The sequence below is a fragment of the Dermochelys coriacea genome, chromosome 5, assembly GCF_009764565.3.
Source record: "Dermochelys coriacea isolate rDerCor1 chromosome 5, rDerCor1.pri.v4, whole genome shotgun sequence".
NCBI lineage: Eukaryota > Metazoa > Chordata > Testudines > Dermochelyidae > Dermochelys > Dermochelys coriacea.
In genome coordinates, this window is record NC_050072.1 from 71,571,229 (window position 1) to 71,591,932 (window position 20,704).

Below are 20,704 nucleotides of genomic sequence, written 5' to 3' on the forward strand. Positions count from 1 at the left end.
GATAATCATGATGGTCCCTTCTGGCCTTAAAGTCTATGAGTCATACATAGCCCTAGGAGAGGTCCCTCTGCTGGATGCTCACCAGACTGCTGTTTGGGCCCCACCTTGGTGAAGTTCGTGTGCTTTTAAGTTTCCCTTGATCAGAATAGGCTGTGTAGTAGGAAGAGACCAAGGGACAGATGGGGCATAAATGCATGGATGGTAAAGTAAGGTAGTCACATAATGGTGTTTAGACCACTGGGTCATCTTCAGTCTGTGCATTATGCTTTTCTGGGATGATGGATAAACATCCTCCCCATAAAAAGACAAAAAAAGAGCCTGAGATATAAGCCCTTATATCAGAGGCCTGGTATGAGGCCTGAGCTAAAGTAGCGGGCAAGCTTTGCTGATATAAAGCAAAGTTAGCAAAAGTCAGACTGTGAGCAAACGTCAGGCTCTGCCTGCTTGCAAGTTCACAGACTCTGGCAAGAACAGGGCTGATATTGCGGAAACACACATTCCTAAAAAGTGCTAGGCACAGAGTACTTACGCAAACACATTTCAGAAGAGTGGTACCAGAACATCCTGATATCAAAGATGATACAAAAACATTCCCCAAGAATAACAGAAACACACTGACCCCACCTAAAAGATAAGGTCAGGATGACAGTGTGATGAACAGAGATGTTTGATCGAACTAACGTGTACAAGCATCCGATGAAGTGAGCTGTAGCTCACGAAAGCTTATGCTCAAATAAATTTGTTAGTCTCTAAGGTGCCACAAGTACTCCTTTTCTTTTTGCAAATACAGACTAACACGGCTGCTACTCTGAAAGGAGATGGGTAGTAACTAGCCATGTCAGGGGGCAGTAACTAATTATGTCAGAGGGGCAGTATGTAACTTGTTTGTATCAGGATATAAAGAGGTATCTCTGAGAGAGTGTCTTGGTCTGGCTTAGGGAGGAAAGGAAAGTCCCACCGTTCACTGAGTTGGTCCATTGTTACGGGCATACATGTATTAGTGGTCCAGTAGAGTCTGCGGGATACTAGTACCGTGCTTCGTCGACAATAAACCTGACTGGGTGCCTTCGACATTTAATGGATCTTGTAGTCATTGGGTGGTTCACTTGAGGTCTGCCATGCCAGTTGTCTGCGCAGGGCTGCGGCGGCACACAGAGAGAACACACACAAACATGCAGCCAAACATCTATCAATATCCAACCACAGGCTGTAGCACTTTTTTTGTAGGCCTCTCTGCCACCTGGGCACAGGCCTTCTGTCCATTATTCCTTCAGGGAAATGGGACCTCTCAGCCCATCTGTCCAAGGCTCCAGGATCAGTGTTGACCCCACAGACTTCCAGTAGCTTAAATACACCCTCTCCCAGAGTTCCAGTATTCTGGGTCCTCTGGGTTTACAGCTCAGGGACATGTGATAGGTGTAGCACATAACACACACATAGGCATTTGCAAAGTTTTCTAGAGACAATTATTCTTTACTTCAGTTAGCACAAAAATACACAGATCTAAACAAAACAGTAACACTTCTGTATGCATTTGCCTGTGTCAGTTTCCTCACCACTCTTGAGTGTTCTCTGGGCTCAGATCTGAGTCCAGTAAGGAGTCTAGAAGCCCCTCTCCTGCATATGACTTCTCCTCTGAATCATGGAATCTCTATCTCCTGTTCAGCCAGTTTCCTTCTGCTCTCTCCCAGGATGGCTGAAGAGAGACCCACTCTTCTTAACAGGTTTCAGAGTGGTAGCCATGTTAGTCTATATCAGCAAAAATAAAGAAGAATCCTTGTGGCACTTTAGAGACTAACACATTTATCTGGGCATAAGCTTACGTGGGCTAAAACCCACTTCATCAGATGCATGGAGTGGAACATACAGTAGGGAGGTATAAATACACAGCATATGAAAAGATGGGAGTTGCCTTACCAAGCGGGGAGGTCAGTGCTAACGAGCCAATTCAATTTAATTTGGAAGTAGACAATTCTCAACAGTTGACAAAAAGGAGTGGAAATCACTTTTGTAGTGTTAATGAGGCCAATGTAAACAAGGTGGCCCATTTCAAATAGCTGACAAGAAGGTGTGAGTATTTAGCAAGGGGAAATTAGTTTTTGCAAAAACAACGAGGAGTATTTGTGGCACCTTAAAGACTAACAAATTGATTTAGTTTCTGTAGTGACCATCCACTCCCAGTCCATCCCCTTTTGTCATTCTCCTCAGGTGATCAAAGTCCCCCACCAGGAGATCTGTTGCTTAGTTATCTTTCCCCTGGAGTTCAGATTTGAAAAACCGGTTTACCTTGTGTGGTTGCCATCTCTTTGTACAAGGGTGACCCATTTTAATGGACCATGATCAAAGTTTAATTAACCTCTACTGTTAGCCCTGTGCCAGCTGCAAGAATTTCTCTTATTACCTTCTGTGGGTTTTAGCTCAACATGAAAGACACAAAAGAGACAGAGAAGCCAAATGAGCTCCACGTTCAAAATAATCTGCAATCCAACAAAGACAAACAGAGAGTCCCCAATATCCAGCCACAATTCATAAGCTATGCATAGATTCCCCAGATTATCATGTTGAGCATTAGCAACTGCAGCTGAAATCAGTGGATGCTGTGGATGGTGAGCATGTCTGACAGTAGGTAATATAGTCCGGAGTAATCTGTATAGGGTTGGGAGTCAGGAGGTCCTGAATTCTAATCCTGGCTGTGTCACTGACTCACTGTGTGGCAGTGAGCAAGTCACTTTGCCTTTTTGTTTCAGTTTCCCTATCTGTAAAATGGGAATGATAATATTTGTCCATCTACTTCACAGGGGTGTTGTGAGGGATAACCTGTTAATGTCTTTACAGTGCATTGAACATATATAAGTACTATAAGAATGCTAAGTGTTCTGAAAAATGAGACCCTACATGTCTCAAGTAGGTTGCCCATATACAGTCAATACTTTGGAAAATTGGAAAATCTGGAAAATTTTGGCCTTAATTTCTGTTCATCTATGGACATCCTCCCTACTTCACAGTGTGTTATGAAAATAATTAATGTTTGTGAGGCTCTGAAGGCAGCACAGTTGCAGAACTTCCTACAGCCAGCGGTGGTACCCGGAGGTGGGTCTGAGCTCCTCCCGAGAGCAGCCGTGCAGTGGAAAACAAAGTCCCGTCCCACCCCAGCCACACTGGGACTAGCCTCTGGAGCCCAGTGCCCAGTAGGAGCTCACACCTGGGGCACCCCCAGATCTGTCCCTCTCCTCCCCTACAATAGCTACATTGCATGTAAGAGATCTGATTTCACAGTCTGTGATGCATTTTTCATAGCTGTGAATTTGGTAGGGCCCTAATCATGAGAGAAGTAGTCCAGCTGGGAAATCTGGTCCATACAGGAGAATGGGGCATGAGGTACCTAAACTACAGCTTCCCTGAGAAACCCCAGCAATATTTTGAAATCAAAACTTTTTGATTTTTGGCTGCTTGGTTTCTTTTCTTTTCTTTTCTTTTCTTTTCTTTTCTTTTCTTTTCTTTTCTTTTCTTTTCTTTTCTTTTCTTTAATTCATTGAGTTGAAAAACAAAAGGGTTTTGATGGAAAAATTTTGAGCAGCCCAAATCATAATGCATTCTCACAAGAAGGCAGAAATAAAGTTGCATGGGCAATCTTATTTTAGCATTTCCTAATTTTTGATGGCTCAGACTTGCAAACTAAATATTATGTTAAACATAATGCGTTAAGATGTAGTGTCTTTAGATTAGATTAAGAAAAACCATAAATATGTGTAACTGTGTATGAATGTATAAGAATAAACTATAGTTTCTCTGGTCATCGTTTTGAAAAGCCATATTTTGTCAACAGACACCACAATGTGGCATCTGAGATGCATTTTCCCCTATAGTCATTTCTTGTTCTGAGAATAAAGAGAATTTTGCCACTAACTTCTGAGAGAACTAGGATCCTAAATACTGTACCATTCTTGGCAAATAATGACTGTTTAATTACCTCTTTGCCAGTAGCACTAGCTATTGTATGCCTGGATGGCTTTATTTTTCTTGATGTATTGCTTTTTAATCATCCTTGTCATCAAGTGTTATTAATTTGTGATTCATACTGTTATATACATTTCATTTGAAAACTGAGCAAAATATCTCATTCAAATTTTTGACAAATAAAGAAGTCATGTAGCATAATGGAAAAAAAACTTTGGCTTCCCATTGTTCACATCCAGTCTTGGCTCTAAAAGGAAAAGACTCTGACTTCAATAGTTCTACCCCCCTTTCTAAAGAATTCAGTTTTAAAATAAATTTTAATTACACCAAATAAAAGCAGTCTACAGAGAAGCACAATAAAGTTCTTTTTACATAAATACCTGGTAAAAGAATAAAGCAATTAAAAGAATACTTCTTCTGAAGTGAGATTGATACCCGGTTTTGATTTTATGACCTATAGTTTTTGGTACAATGAGTGTACATGGACATTTTTAATGACAAAGAACTTTGGAAAATAGCATTGTGTTCACTGGAAAGTGAAAAGTGCTTTTTGTCTGTATTGCCAGATCCTTCTCAACAGGAAAAATCTCTCTCACTCATTCAAAAATATTGTCCTGTTGTACATTGTCATTTTACAGATAATCTCCATTACAAAATATTGTATTCTAATACATTGTAATGCAGATGATGTGTAAAATCACTTAAAGCAGAAGAATATTTTTCAGCTGTCATCATTTAGATTGAATTGGTTTTCACTTCATGAGTAAATCATTCCTAGGGTTAAGATATTAAGTCAAGAACAGAGAGATGTTGTATTGTATCTTTTTTGCATTGCATTTAATTTACAGATAATTAGATAACTTTAGTTTCCGTTGTTAGCAGATTAATTTTCAGAAGTGTAAAAATTAGCCAAACTGATGAAAAGAGGAATCTATGAAATTCAGCTTTCTTACCATACTACTGTACAATTTGGGGAAGTTTGACTTATTGCATAATTTGTATTGTTATTGAACTAATAATGCTTAGTAGCTAAACATCTTTCAGGTGATTAAACTAGTGAGAAGGAACCAAATTGTGCACAAACTGATTAAGTAGCTACAATTGAGGGAACAACTTGATTTGAACTTTTATGAGGCAATTTGTGCCCCGGAATTTTTCTCATCACCCCCCATCCAGGCACAGAAGGCACCCTTAATATTGATTGTTTTTCTCTCCCCAACCACCTCCTCCTGCATGAAAGGGCAGTCAGCTGCTTCTACATGGTGCTCTTTGTGTCCAAAGTCTGCACAGGGGTAGGGACCTGAGACTGGGAATAGGAGAGAGATAGGTAGCTATTTAGTAGACCTCATGTGAAACCAAAAGCAAAGGGTCCAACTCCATGGAAGGGCTGGCGTAGAAAGCAGGGTTGCATAGTTCCCCTGGTATCCAGCAGCAAATCTTCAAATGCACTGAGCCAATGTGAGGCTATATGAACGTTTTGTTAGAGTCCCCCTCTTCTCTTCTAAACTCGGTGCGGTTATGCCACTACTAGCTGAGGAAGCCTTGGAAGCCTGACTCCAATGGAGCTGTCTTGCTGGGGAGAACAGCATAGGGCCAGGAGTTTGTGTGGAAGAACAGTGCTTCTGAGTGGATGGCTGTGTGCTTGCAGTGGATTGCCTGAGGTCTATGGGGTTCGGTTAGAGATCTGTGAAGATCTGTTTCTTCCCTGCGGGAATGAGATCAGATTTCCTAGGGTACTATGAGAATTGGGTAGGATTTTTAGGATGTTACCGTATTTGTTACTTTCCTTATTGCCATAGCATAGTAATTTGGGTTTGGTTGACAGGGGTTTGGTTTCTCTTGCATACTTCTAAAGACAAAACCAGACACATTTACATGAAAGGGAAGGAAAAGAGAAGAGCAAAAGATAAGAAACTCCTTATTTTTCTATCTGCTGTGGGCAGTTCAGTTGTTGGGAAATCACAAGCATGGCGTATGGTGCAAGATCCAGTTAACCATTCTCTGGCTTGGGAAGATAGCGAGTAATGTTGCTCTTATTTTCCTCTGGCCCCTGTGGGAGGTAAATCTCCCTCTTTTTAAAACATGAAATTATGTATTTTATTTTGTCTTTACCAAGCTCAGGCTGCTCAGTATTTACTAGCTTGCCAAACTCTGTATGACAGCGTGTTGCAAAGTTAAATCTGTCCTGAATGGCTAAATTTCACTATTATTAGTAAGACGGCAAAAGGGAAGGATAGGAAACAGGTTGGAGAAATAAGATGGTGATGGAAAATTAAAAACACTGAGAAGGGGGCATCAGGAATTGTAGGTTCACATCAGGAGAGTTGCTCAGGAGAAGGCCATGAAGCGAGTGATCTTGTCTGATTTCCTCTCTTTGTGTGGTCTGGGCAGAACATCTTTCAAGACAGGATAAAGAAGGCTCAGTGATGTGATGGTCAATCCTCAGGTGCCAGCCTGCAGTGGTGGTAATAACTGGGCTGGTGGTCATGATGACCATTCAGCCTCTTTGTCATGCTGAGTTCACTGCCACTCTGAGCAAGCTGCCATGTGCTTCCTAAAGAGAAGAGTAACTTTATCCCTTAAAATTAAATTAAAATATTTCTTCAGTATTCCGGCCCCTTCTGTTTAAGCACCCTATTGTTACTAACTATTGTTCTGTTCCAAAGATATAATTCCTTTATGCTTTGTATTTATTTCGCTAGCAGATGTTTGAAACCTGAAGTGGGCTTGGTTCCAAGAAACTGAAGAGTGCTAATATAGAAAATGTAAATACGGTGAAAACTAGGTGGATGTATTTCAATAAAATAACAAGAAATAATATAAATAAGACTTTGTTATACTTATGTTGTACAGAGTTCTAATTGCTTTGGTTCATAAGTTTTTCAAGAAAATGGGGATTCAGAGTTCACCACAGGGTTCATAAAAATTAAACAATCTTGTAGAGTCTTAGCAAGCCTAAGCAAGACTTTCAATGGTAGCTAATAACTAGCAGAATTCTAGGTTTTATCTTTACCCTCTTAGCATTTTTAGCCTTTTGTACATATTTTAATCAATTGTTTTGTTTTTCTTTTAAGTGCACTTCATCCCTACCCTGTGTTTTGGTCATGGTAAAATCACAGCAAGAAAACTACAATAAAAAGTAGAGCTTTTAAAAAAATGTGTTGCAAATATAGTAGGTGTGAGATTTTAGTGTAACTGTGCAAAAGGCTAAACAGTAGTCTTAGGTCAAGAGAACGCTACAATTTAGCTTTCAAGAATATTGAGGAAGGAGTTGTCCTAATTACTGAAGACTAGGACAAGGAAGAAGCCAAAAATCCTGTAAATTCATAGAATCATAGAATCATAGAATATCAGGGTTGGAAGGGACCCCAGAAGGTCATCTAGTCCAACCCCCTGCTCAAAGCAGGACCAAGTCCCAGTTAAATCATCCCAGCTAGGGCTTTGTCAAGCCTGACCTTAAAAACCTCTAAGGAAGGAGATTCTACCACCTCCCTAGGTAACGCATTCCAGTGTTTCACCACCCTCTTAGTGAAAAAGTTTTTCCTAATATCCAATCTAAACCTCCCCCATTGCAACTTGAGACCATTACTCCTCGTTCTGTCATCTGCTACCATTGAGAACAGTCTAGAGCCATCCTCTTTGAAACCCCCTTTCAGGTAGTTGAAAGCAGCTATCAAATCCCCCCTCATTCTTCTCTTCTGCAGACTAAACAATCCCAGCTCCCTCAGCCTCTCCTCATAAGTCATGTGCTCTAGACCCCTAATCATTTTCGTTGCCCTTCGCTGTACTCTTTCCAATTTATCCACATCCTTCCTGTAGTGTGGGGCCCAAAACTGGACACAGTACTCCAGATGAGTACTTTAGATTAGTACTGAGTAAATTAACACACTGAAAAAAAAGTAAGTTTATTAATGTCTTATTCTGAAGACTTGGTTATTCTATTTAGGCATATTAAGTGCTTGTATAGCTCCTATTGCTGTACTATCTGAGTGCCTCACACTCTTTAATGTTTTTACCCTTATAACATCTCTGTGAGTAGAGCAGTATTATTATCCCCATTTTACAGAATGGGAACTGAAGCCCAGAGAACCAGATTCTCAAAGGTAATTAGGATCTGGGCCAGAGAGACTAAGCGACTTGTGTACGATCACAGGAGGGAATTGAGCTCACATCTCCCAACTCCCAGGTAATTATCTTAGTGATCTTTCCTTTGAAGATTCAATTAACACAGCTCTCTGCCTTGTGATTTTTGCATCAGTGTTTGTTTATGATTCTTCCTCAGTCAGGCAGTATTCCTCATTTAGGTCTAGGATTTAAAACATTTTTAAAATTGTCCCCCCTCTTCCCCTCCCCCCCAAACTTTGGAAAAAGCCATGGTGCCAGGCCTCCAGCCTGGTGGACGCCCTCTAGCAGTAGCTGACTCTTGAAATCACAAGGTTGACTCTGCCTCAGGTTGTATTATTTCTTCTGTCATTTCTAGGAGGCTGGAGGGAAATCATTGTCCATCCCCTATGTCCTCAACCCTCCCAGTCTTCACCCCTTCCACAGACCATGCAAAGAGGCCTTTGTAGCATCCCAAGAAGATGTCACCATGAAGATGACTGAGACCCCTGCTGTATGAAAGAGGGGAGATTCATGTGGGCAGACCTAGGGTTTGTTTTTCTTACAACCTACAATGGCAGTTTAATGAGTACGTAGTTTCTCGTCATAAGATAGCATCTAATTGGTAGTATTAACTTCTAATTCCTTTTAAATTTTGGGTGTTCGTCTGTTCAGTTGAACAGACCTTGGAAATTGTGAATGAGAATTATTTTAATAGATGCTGACATTTAGAACCATAATACAATAAATTCTAAAGGTTCAATCTCTCAGTCCTTTGTAACAATATGTTAAATATGATGCTGCTGTAATTCTGTAGCTGTTATTTATTTAAACTCTTGATCCCTATTTCTAACATTTAGAGTGCCAGAGTCTAGGGTCTCCCTGTCCTAATAGGGCAACAGATGATTCCCCTGACTGTGGGAAATCTTTGGGTGGCGTAGCCTGTTCTCCATTGTCCACTTCCCCACCCTCACATTGGAAGCCTGCCCTGGTGAAGCAGAGTGCTGATCCTCAGCTGGCGCGGCTCTGCATGGCTAAGGGTGTGGCATTGTGTGTGCATGAGAGCAAGAGTGCTGGTTTTAATATTGCCAGAGAAAAAGTTCAAGTATTTGGCAAAAAGATTTTCCATATTTTCTATTGGCTTGGCAAAAAAGTAAGAAGCTCAAGTGTGTGTGCGTGCATGCGTGTGTGTAAAATATATACGTATACATTAGACAGTAATGATCTCATAAGTCTTTGATTACAAATGGCTCGCACGGCAACCATCTGTGTCAGTATTTATCTGTGGAGCATATGGTTCATATATTACTCAATAGGACCTGGGGTTAGTCTCAGCTCAGTTATGGTATAATTCTTTAAATCATAAAGTTCATTCATTTTAGTATAGTAGTTTATCCTTCTTAATGCCATAGCCATAACTCCTCTGTCATAAAGCTATAGGGCACAATGCTATACGAAGGTATACTCAGGCATGTATAGATGTGCTCAGGCACAATAGTGGGATTTTTTCAATTTGTCCAAAAATTGTGTTGAGCTCTAACACATTTAAACTCTAACACCCATTTATACTTAGAATGGGTGAGACAGACCTAAGAAGAGATTATCCATGCTGACCAAGCTTTAGGAGTAAACACAAACTTCCAGTTTTTCTATGCTTGCTTCTACCATGAGTATTAATATCTATAGATATAAAATCTTTTGGGTTGGAAAAGATCTTTAGCAGGTTATGTGGTTCATTCTCCCTGCACTGTAATATGACTGATTTCGTATACCTAGATCATGCATAATAGTTAGTCTCAAGTGTAGCCTTTAATATATACAATAAAGCTGACTTCACAGTTTACCTTGACATCTTGTCCTGAGGTCTAAACTATTACTTTCATTTATTTGTATTCCAGTAGTATGTCAGGGTCCCTCCCAGTTCTAGGCTCCATTCGTACTAGGTACTCTACAAACATATAATAAGTTAAATTTTTAAATGTTGTGCCCTCATATATCTAGCATAGGCCTATACAGATGACAAGACCAGAAATAGTTTAGGAGCCTTATGAAACTAGTGCCCCCCTAAAATAGCTCCTAATCTTTTCCGTTGAGTCTCTATCTACATCTCTGACCTAATCACCTCTATGTGTCACCCACGCATCCTGTGCTGCTCCCTCAACTGCTCCTTTGTGTCCCCCCCCTTCATTCCCAACTCCGTGTCTCCTTTCATTCTGTCACCTATGCTTTGAGCAGCCTCTAAGTAAGGGATCCTTCCTCTGCTTGCCCCCATTCTTCATAAAACTTCTGAAGACATCTCTGTTTTGAGTGGCATTGAAGTTATAAAGTACCTCACTCCACTCTGTGTGTCTTTCTACTGAAGCTTATTGGGCAAGGACTCTGTTGTTGTTTGACTTTTTACCCACTGTAGAATAGTATGTACAGTATACAGAGTGGGCTATAAATCTGAAGCCATCACCAATCCGCTGTGCTATTCTTTAAAAAATGGGAGGCATGCTATGTATTTGGCCTTTGTGTGGAACAATTATATTAGTGAAAGAGAGAACAATCTTCCCTATGGATGTTGGCATTGCTGTATTATACCTTAACAGGCTAATTTGAAAAGGTCACATTAAGCTATGTAATTTCAATGAGCTACTACATAGATACCAAATGTGTAAATTAGCTTCTTGTGAATATTTCTGTGCAGTTTCTTAAACTCCCACAAGAGTGGCACTAGGTTGGTAATGTGGGGAAGCATAATGTATCACAAACCCAGATAGATCTTTGATGCAACTGAGGCCTCTAGAAACATAGAGTGGAGTAGCTTGAAGATGACAATAGTACCAAGTGAAGTATCTTGTCACCTAGAACCTATTGATTTTCATGAGGACTGCTACTGCGTGAGGCACTCTGAAGAAATGGGAATTCTTTAGTTCAGTTTTCTTAGGTTGCATGTGTAAGAGAAAGAAGAATATCACATCTTTGGTACAGAATGCCAGCTATCTCAAATCGGTATATCATTAAGACTTATTAATCCTGTTTAGAAGTGTGTTAATTGTCAATAAAAACAATGAATTAATTAGAACAGACAGAATGAGAACTCTGTGTAATATGATTATGTCTCTCAGCTGTTCTGTTAAATTCTTGCATTTTGGGCCAAATGCATCTCATTCCCACAGTGCCCTGGCATTTTCCTACTACTGTGTATTAGAGAGGGATAATGAAATACTCTAACCCCACCCTTTGGTTCTGTAAGTACCAATAACACATCCACAGGTACTGGTGATGCGTAAACTTTGAGTGTTCTATACACAAATGACACACCCTCAGAAAATAACCACCGCATGATTACCTATTTAGCATTCGGCAAGATTGCCATTGTGTACTGTAGAGAGGAAAAAAAACCCAAGGGGAATAACAGGAGAGAAGATACAAATGTTAGTTTATCATATATTGTTTATCAAAAATGAAAGTATGCATATTTTTATTCCCTGAATGCCCCAAAGATCAATAAATGATGCATTCAGAGGCTAAATGGTTGTTTTTCAGCAATGATCATTCTCATTCCCATTTGCAAGCATTTGTACAAATGTGCATGCGGTTTTAAACATGAAAAATCAGGTGGATCAGGCCATTTTCCAAACATTCATGGAAGTAAGGATATTTGAATGTGAACATGTGTATTCACCGTTTGATTTATTCATTCTTTATCTCTCATTATTCATTATTTTCCATTTTAAAAAGTTTCAGTCATCAACTCAGGGAGGAGAAACAATGCCATGTGACTTTGCTAGTCATGGTGTCTGATTGATCAGCTAATAGGTGAATTGAACTGTTCATGAAAACCCCATCAACTGAAATTTGTTTGCATAAATTGTTCCTTGTGCAATAAACCCATTTGCAGAAATCAGTTCACAAATGATTCAGGAACAGAAGCAACAGCTAAATTAGTCAGATAACTAATTCACAATTCATAATTAGGCCTGCAATATTCAGCATATAATTAATTTTAAACTCAAATTGTAAAAATTACTTCACACCACCAGTGTTGCTCCTGCAATCTCTTAAATGCAATGATGACCCACAATTACTTGTTCTTTGGTGTCACCAATATAATGAATTCCAATTGGACAATGAAGCCAGCCCACAATTGATTGGGTGACTTTTTAGTATGTTATGTGCTTCTGGCTTTTTTTTTTAAATATTATCATTTATGTCACAGAGGGTATAAGCTTAATAAAATCAAAATAGCAAAACACAGATTGTTAAAATTTGTTCCTTGATCCAATGGGTCAGCTCATCCTGAGAATGTCTGTGACATGACTTCACAGACTTTGTTTTAGCTAATAAGGGAAGCAGTTAGCCCTTGGGTATAAAAATTGACCCTGATGCTGTTATCTTCAGGTATTGCATCCCCCATCTTTCTTTTCTTCAAAGTTGTGCATCTGCAAACACCTTATGTATACATATTTATGTGCAAGTAAAGTAGTTACATACACACACAGTAACTTAGGTACCGAACAGGCTAAGTTCAGACACATTTATACAATTTCCAGATGCAATTATTCAGTTGGTGTACATGTTTGACCCTATTGTACGTACATATGTATATATTTTAGTCTTCTTTACTTTGCATTAAGGATGCAAATTGACTTAGGGAATCACTGCAAAAAGTTGAGCAATGTATGAAGTGAAAACTCCCTGCTGGGTGCATAGAAAGTATTGCAGGGCTGTGCAATTACTGCTGTGCTTTATTGTATGTTTGATGTGTTCTACAGCACCACAATATTCCGCTCAAGTAGAGATTGCAGGCAAAATCATTGTTTTTAAATGATTTTTATTTTTCATTCTTTACCTTTCCTCTTTTGTTTATCCTTCAGGCCCTTGTTCCCTGCTCCTTCCATCAAGCAGCTTGCTGCAGCATTTAAGCGAGTGTGGGGAAACCACAATTTTTTCCCCAAGTCTCAAAAAAGTAATTTCAAATATTGTATTAGACAATACTCTTAAAATAAACTTTTCCAAAATTTTTTTAAAGACAGTTCTCTGCCACCCTGTACACAGGGGTCATTGCCTCACCTAAGAGATGGCTGTAGGTGTTGCTGAGAAAGTTTGTCCCAGTGTGAATGGCTTCTGAAAAACAAAACCTTTACTTCATAGAAACTCTTAACTTTGCTCAAAAAACTAAACCAGAGTATCCGGTCATCTTCAGTAGATGTCAAGTGCATGCCCCATCTGTAGCATACACTCAATAGAAGTACCCTTTTATTCATATGTATTGGTGCTGGTGGTGGTGGGGGTGTTATACTGGTTTGCCCCATCTATGGACTGTTATGTTATTTTACTAACTTGCCCCAGTACAATTGAAAAATATTATCCAAACTTGATTAAATATACGCAGCTAATGGTATTTGATTTGGAATTTTTTACCCTACTGTTTTTTTTTAAGTGTATCCCCCACTTTTCCTAATTTATTCTCATTTATAACTGGTATGAATCAGCACAGATCCACTGACTTCGGTGGCTGAGTATCTGATCCGAATGTCCGAAATCCGCGAGCCAACATAGAGACCCATATTCTCAGAAGACTTCTTGCACTGGTTTTATTGTGTGTTTCTCTGTCCTCTCACAAGTGGACGTTATACAGGCTGTCAGAGATTTTGTAAATTGTAGTATCTGAGAGTATAAGACTATTCTGCCATATCCTTGCTTTGAAATAAGGGGCATGTTTTTAAGAGTGAGGGAGTTAACCCTGGAACAACTTACCTAGGGACATGGAATATTCTATAACATTCAAATCTTAAAATCAAGAACAGATCTCTTTTTTTAAAACTATATGAGAGCTCAAACAGAAGTCATGGGCTAGGTAGAAACATTACTGGGCAGAGCTGGTCAAAAATTTTCTGATGGAACAGTTTGTCACCAGAAAATGGCAATTTGATGGAATCAAAACATTTCGGGGGAATGTGTCAGTTCTGTCAAAACTTTCAACAGAAGCCAGCAGGCTGGCCCAGTGGCCGCTTGGTTTCCTGACAGCCTGCCCACACACCAGCCAGCTGACAGGTGGGTGGGCGGGTTGTCAGGAAATCAGGCTGGCCAGCTTGTGTTGGAGTGGGCTTTTCAGCTTCCCAGGCTTGCCAGTTCCCCAATTGCCTGCCAGGTAGGCTGCCCAGCTCCCCAGCTGGCTTCTCCCTTGTCAAGCTGGTTTGTGAGGTGGGTGCCTGCTTGGCTTTCTGGCTGGCTGCCTGTGCGTGGGTGTCTGCCTGTGGGTGGGTGGGCTGCCTAGCTCCCCAGTATCCCTCAGTATCCTGAAATATGCTGGTTACTCTCAGTGCCTTGACTTTCTTTCCTTCAGCTCTTGACTCAGTGATCTCCAATCTGGCTTCTGCCCTCTCCACACGACTGAAACAGCTCTCATTAAGCCTCTAATGATCTCTTTCTAGCTAAATCGATGGGGTGCTTCTATTTTCTCTTTCTTCCTGATTTTCTTCTACTTTTGACATTGTTCATAGCTATCTCAATCTCTGCTGTCTCTCCCACTCTCTCCTGGGCTTACATGATTCTGTGCCCTTCCTGCTTTCTTCCTAACTTGCTGACCACATTTCTACCATGTTTTTAAATTTGTCCTAAACTCTCTCATACTCCTGTCTGTCTGTTGGTGTCCCTTAGGGTTTTATACTCATTCCTATCTTCTTTCTATGTGCATACACTCTTTGCTACGTTATCTCCTTCCATGTCTCCAACCCTGTGCCAATGGCTCCTGACTCTGTCTCACTAGCCCGACTTCTCCCCTCACACAGTCTTGTGTCTGCACCTGCCTTTCTGACATTTAGTCTTGGATATCCACTTTCTATCTCAATCAAACTCTCTAAAAAACAGAACTTCTCATCTGTATTCCTAATCCTTTCCCACTTCTATTCGCTGTGTGTTTGTAAAGCACTCTGTGCAAGTCTACTGTGCTTTACAACTGTTTTATAATAATAATGTAGGGTATAAACTGCCAGCATTATCGAATGAGTGATTGAGTACTCTAATTGTCAGCAACTTGAATTAAATATAGATGGTTTAAATCTTTACCCAGTACATTACTACTTATTCACCAAATGCATCTTTGGGAGCTGCCTCAGTTTCCTTATTAGTCTCTCTCTGCGCACCCCCTATTACCTTGGAGCAATTTGTAACCTTGCAATATGCACTTACCAGTTCCTTTGGAAGATTTGACAGCTGAGGCCAGGCCAGCAGAAGTCCTAATGAGCACCTGATGTTGATTCAGGTTTACTTATCCATGGGAGTGAGTAGGAGAGTCCAATATTTCAATCTAAGCTCTTTTCCCCTATTTGTAACAGGATCTCTTGTGGATTGAATTCTCAGTTTTGCTCTTATTAACAACCAAAGTATTATAGTAATGGTTACTTAAATTTGTTAAGACTGATTTTCATCTGTGCACTGCAGCTAGCTCCTGTGATCTTATGCTTCAGTTTCCAGCTTCATTATAGTAAATTAAAATGTGATTTTTTTTAAAAAAAATGTGAAAACTACCTTGTCAAAACAGCTGCCTCTGAAGTTACTTGTATTAGTCAGTTAGCATATTCTTTAGCAGCCTTTAATTTATCCACAAAGACAAAAAGTGACTTTGGTTTATGGAGACAGACAAGTATGTCATTGCTGCCAAGAGTTATGACTTTCAGAAGCTTAGTGGACCAGAAAATGATTCTGCATAGTTTATCTGAGAAATTAAGAACGGTCTTCAAAGTTAAGGAGATAAAGAAGTGACAAGAGTTATAAAGTAGTAGGCAGCAGCAACACTGATACCATGGACTATGAAGTGCAAAGAACTGTTGAGTTATATTATAGTTACTGCATTATCTCAAAACAATATATATTATTTCTTAGTTACCATAGAATCATACAATATCAAGGTTGGAAGGGACCTCAGGAGGTCATCTAGTTCAACCTCTGCTCAAAGCAGGATCAGTCCCCAATTAAATCATCCCAGCCAGGGTTTTGTGAAGCCTGACCTTGAAAACCTCTATGGAAGGAGATTCCACCACCCACCTAGGTAACCCATTCCAGTGCTTTACCACCCTCCTAATGAAAAAGTTTTTCCTAACATCCAAACTAAACCTCCTCCACTGCAACTTGAGACCATTACTCCTCGTTCTGTCATCTGCTACCACTGAGAACAGTCTAGAGCCATCCTCTTTGGAACCCCCCTTCGTGTAGTTGAAAGCAGCTATCAAATCTCACTTCATTCTTCTCTTCTGCAGACTAAACAATTCCAGTTCCCTCAGCCTCTCCTCATATGTCATGTGCTCCAGCCCCTGAATCATTTTTGTTACCCTCCACTGGACTCCCTCCAATTTTTCCACATCCTTCTTGTAGTGTGGGGCCCAAAACTAGAGACAGTACTCCAGATGAGGCCTCACCAATGTCGAATACAGGGGAATGATCATGTCCCTCGATCTGCTGGCAATGCCCCTACTTATACAGCCCAAAATGCCGTTAGCCTTCTTGGCAACAAGGGCACACTGTTGACTCATATCCAGCTTCTTGTCCACTGTAACCCGTAGGTCCTTTTCTGCAGAACTGCTGCCTAGCCATTCGGTCCCTAGTCTGTAGCGGTGCATGGGATTCTTCTGTCCTAAGTGCAGGACTCTGCACTTATCCTTGTTGAATCTCATCAGATTTCTTTTGGCCCAATCCTCTAATTTGTCTAGGTCCCTCTGTATCCTATTCCTACCCTCCAGCATATCTACCACTCCTCCCAGTTTAGTGTCATCTGCAAACTTGTTGAGGGTGCAGTCCACATCATCCTCTAGATCATTAATGAAAATATTGAACAAAACCAGCCCCAGGACCGACCCTTGGGGTACTCCGCTTGATATTGGCTGCTAACTAGACATGAAGCCATTGATCACGACCTGTTGAGCCCAACGATCTAGCCAGTTTTTTAGCCACCTTATAGTCCATCCAGCCAGCCCATACTTCTTTAACTGGCTGGCAAGAATACTGTGGGAGACCGTATCAAAAGCTTTGCTAAAGTCAAGGAATAACACATCCACTGCTTTTCCCTCATCCACAGAGCCAGTTATCTCATCATAGAAGGCAGTTAGGTTAGTCAGGCATGACTTGCCCTTGGTGAATCCATGCTGACTGTTCCTGATCACTTTCCTTTCCTCTAAGTGCTTCAGAATTGATTTCTTGAGGACCCAGTCCATGATTTTTCCAGGGACTGAGGTGAGGCTGACTGGCCTTTAGTTTCCCGGATTCTCCTCCTTCCCTTCTTAAAAGATGGGCACTACACTAGCCTTTTTCCAGTCATCCGGGACCTCCCCCGATTGCCATGAGTTTCCAAAAATAATGGCCAATGGCTCTGCAATCACATCCACCAACTCCTTTAGCACCCTCGGATGCAGTGCATCCAGTCCCATGGACTTGTGCTTGTCCAGCTTTTCTAAATAGTCCTGAACCACTTCTTTCTCCACAGAGGACTGGTCGTCACCTCCCCGTGCTGTGCTGCCCAGTGCAGCAGTCTGGGAGCTGACCTTGTTTGTGAAGACAGAGGCAAAAAAAGCATTGAGTACATTAGCTTTTTCCACATCTTCTGTCACTAGGTTGCCTCCCTCCTTCAGTAAGGGACCCACACTTTCCTTGGCTTTCTTCTTGTTGCTAACATACTTGAAGAAACCCTTCTTGTTACTCTGAACATCTCTACCATTCTAGTAAAGAGCAGCGGCAAGCCAATAACCAGTCCCAGTCCACAGATACAGGGAAATTTAAATATATAACTTCAATTGTTTGGTTTGATGTTACATTTTGTTAAGTTAGAGATATGTACGTGAGACAGTGGAAAGGATTTCAGACCAGGGATTGTTTAAAGATAGAGCATTATGCTGTGGAGCACCAGTTGGAGGAAAACCCAGGATTCATTTGTTATAACTTGTTATAACTAACATTTCAGATTTGATCTGATGCAGACAGAGCCATCATTTGTAGGCCTGCGCAGGTCACAGTGGCACCCTCTCAAACGGATGCAGACAATTCCAGCTTAGACAAAGACAAACTTTTCAAATGTACATGTGTAGAGTAAAGAGCAAAAGCCCAAGATGCTAAACAATGGGAGATGAGTGTTCAGAACCACTGGAAATCAGGCCACTTTTATTTTGGTGCCTCAATATGGAATTAGCCATTTAACTGTATACACCCACCTTTGTAAATGTCCTTAACACTTTGTGCTTCAGTTTCCATATCTGTGAAAAGGGGATAATAATACCTGGCTGCCTCACAGAGGGATTGTGACAATTAAGTTAAGGTGAAATCCTGGTATCACATTCCAGGGTGCAATCCAGACCAGTGAGAGGTTGTCACCCCTATCCCTTAACCTTGGGTGCCTCGCAATGCTTTGCTGCTGTAGCGCCCAACATGGACTGCTCACAAACAGCCTGCCAGCATGCAGGTCACACCCTGAGTGTCTGTGTATAGCTGCAGCCCTGCAGCAGCTCTGACCTCAGCAGCCTGTCAGCAAACAGCCACACTCTGGCATCCACCAGCCTTGCTTATTACTTGCAGGGTGATCCCCAACATACTCTCAGTCCCAAATTTTCCCCAAAAGTATGTTCTGCACTGTCCAGTACTCTCCTGGAAAGTTCAGATAGTAAAGGTCCCTTACCCCTGTATGGGATCGGTATTCAACAGTCTGCTACTGTAACTGGAGTTACCAAACAGTTCAGTTTAAACACAGCACTGGATTGGTTTAGATTAAAAGTGAAACAAGTTTTATTAACAAAATAAGGTAGGATTTTAAATGAATTCAAGTACCGAGCATTAAAGTCAGAAATGGTTACAAAAGAAATAAAGATAAAATGCTTTCTAGTAACCAAAACTCATTACGCTAGACTTGGTTCAATGTAAAATCCTTACCACATGATCCCAGTAACATGGCTGATCAAACTCTCAGGTCAGGATCTGCTCCCAAAGTCAAAGGGTTGGTTCCTTTGTCTTCTTAGGTAGAAAAGAGATGATCTGGGGTGTTTTTGCCCCTTATTTTTATAGTCCAGTCACTCCTTTGAAGTGGAACCTTCTGAAAATTACCCCTCAAAGCAAAGCTTATTCAAATGTAAAGAAGGCAATAGGGAGATGAAGGAGGCTCTATGCTCTTTCTTCTCACCTGTGTATGCTTAAATGAAGATTTGCTTCGCCTCCTGCCATTTTCCCCCTTTACTGTCTCAGGGATCCTGTTTACTACTTGTATGTAAATTGGGGTAGTCACACATTCCTTTGTTTAGGATAGGCCTATTTAATAACTTTTGCCATGGCTGTCTCATTTTGAACATGTGCTAATAACATCATGCAGGGGGAACTCATAACTTTACATATAATGTTGCTACATATATTTCATCATGATATTATTGACCAGTGAGTTATTATTTTTCAAATGATAACTCACAAGGCATATTTTATACAAAGATTCTTACAATACTGCATAGGGGTGCTTTTGGTCACACCTGGCCCTGTTGAAGTAAATAGGAGTTTTGCCATTAACTTTAGTTGAGGCAGGATTTCAGCGTTAATGTTTGTAAAGTGCTGTATAAGTCCTGAAACTAACCAGAACACACAGACATCTATCCAGTGGCTAGAGAGGGACCTAACTGCATCCAGAACCCCGGCTTATTTGGAAAACTGTTACTTGAAAAACTTTTGTAAATGTTGTCAACAATGCACAAGCAAGTGGGCTCCACTCCTGCAGCAGGAAGCTGGCTGGGAAGGGCTCTAAAGACCACTTGACACACATACTTCACTTAAATTATTATCATCGTAACTTATTTGTTATATGTAATAGAGCTCTTAGTGTGCAGGGTGCTGTCCAACCATACATGCAGATACAATCCTTGCTCCAGAGACTTCACAATCTGAGAGGACAAGCAATAACCAGAATGTTAGCTGAAGTGTTAAAATACACAATAAATGTTTTTTTTTCTATATGAATAAATCTTTCCTCAACTTGGCCCTCAACCTAGCCATTATGCATATAAGAATTGTACATATTTTGATTGTATCCCTGTCTTGTGTCCTCCATATACTGCCTATCTTGTAAGTTCTTTGGGGCCAGGAATATGTCTTCCTGTTTGTGTAGATTGTGCCTAGCATATTGTGGATCCACACCAGAATACAGATAGGAATGAGAATGTTAAAGAACAGTGCCATATCACTCTTTATAACAATTCTTGCTTCTTGATTGGCTTTTGGCAGTTTAACACTCTATATGGTGTCTGCACAGATAAACCATGACAGCATGAAAACAAAGGTATAAATAATTACATGCTGTCCCCCGTGCACTTTGTTTGAATGTACGTCTATGTTCCTGGAAACTTCTTGCCGAGGGTCAGCAGTGAAGAACTAATAGGTAAAGCAAACACACCAGTACAGAAAATATCTTTGTTTGCTTTTAACTGATTTGCAATATTGGACTTGGAGATGGGAAACAGAGTTCAGTTAAGTCTCAGCATTGTTAAGTCATCCAAACCTGGCATTCACAAGCTAGTAAAAAACACATGGTAGGTTTTCAAAGGAAGAAGGGATATTATGCCCAGAGATCAAATACTTTTGATGGATCCTTTTAGAACAGATTAAAATTAAAGAATAATCTCTTTGTCATCCAAGGATAGTC

General features: G+C 40.5%; 1 protein-coding gene across 1 annotated transcript in view; it reads left to right on the top strand.

The window, feature by feature from the left end:
- Positions 1-20,704, top strand: part of CAMK4 (calcium/calmodulin dependent protein kinase IV) — a 302,575-nt gene that overhangs the window by 127,433 nt on the left and 154,438 nt on the right. The window lies entirely within an intron of this gene.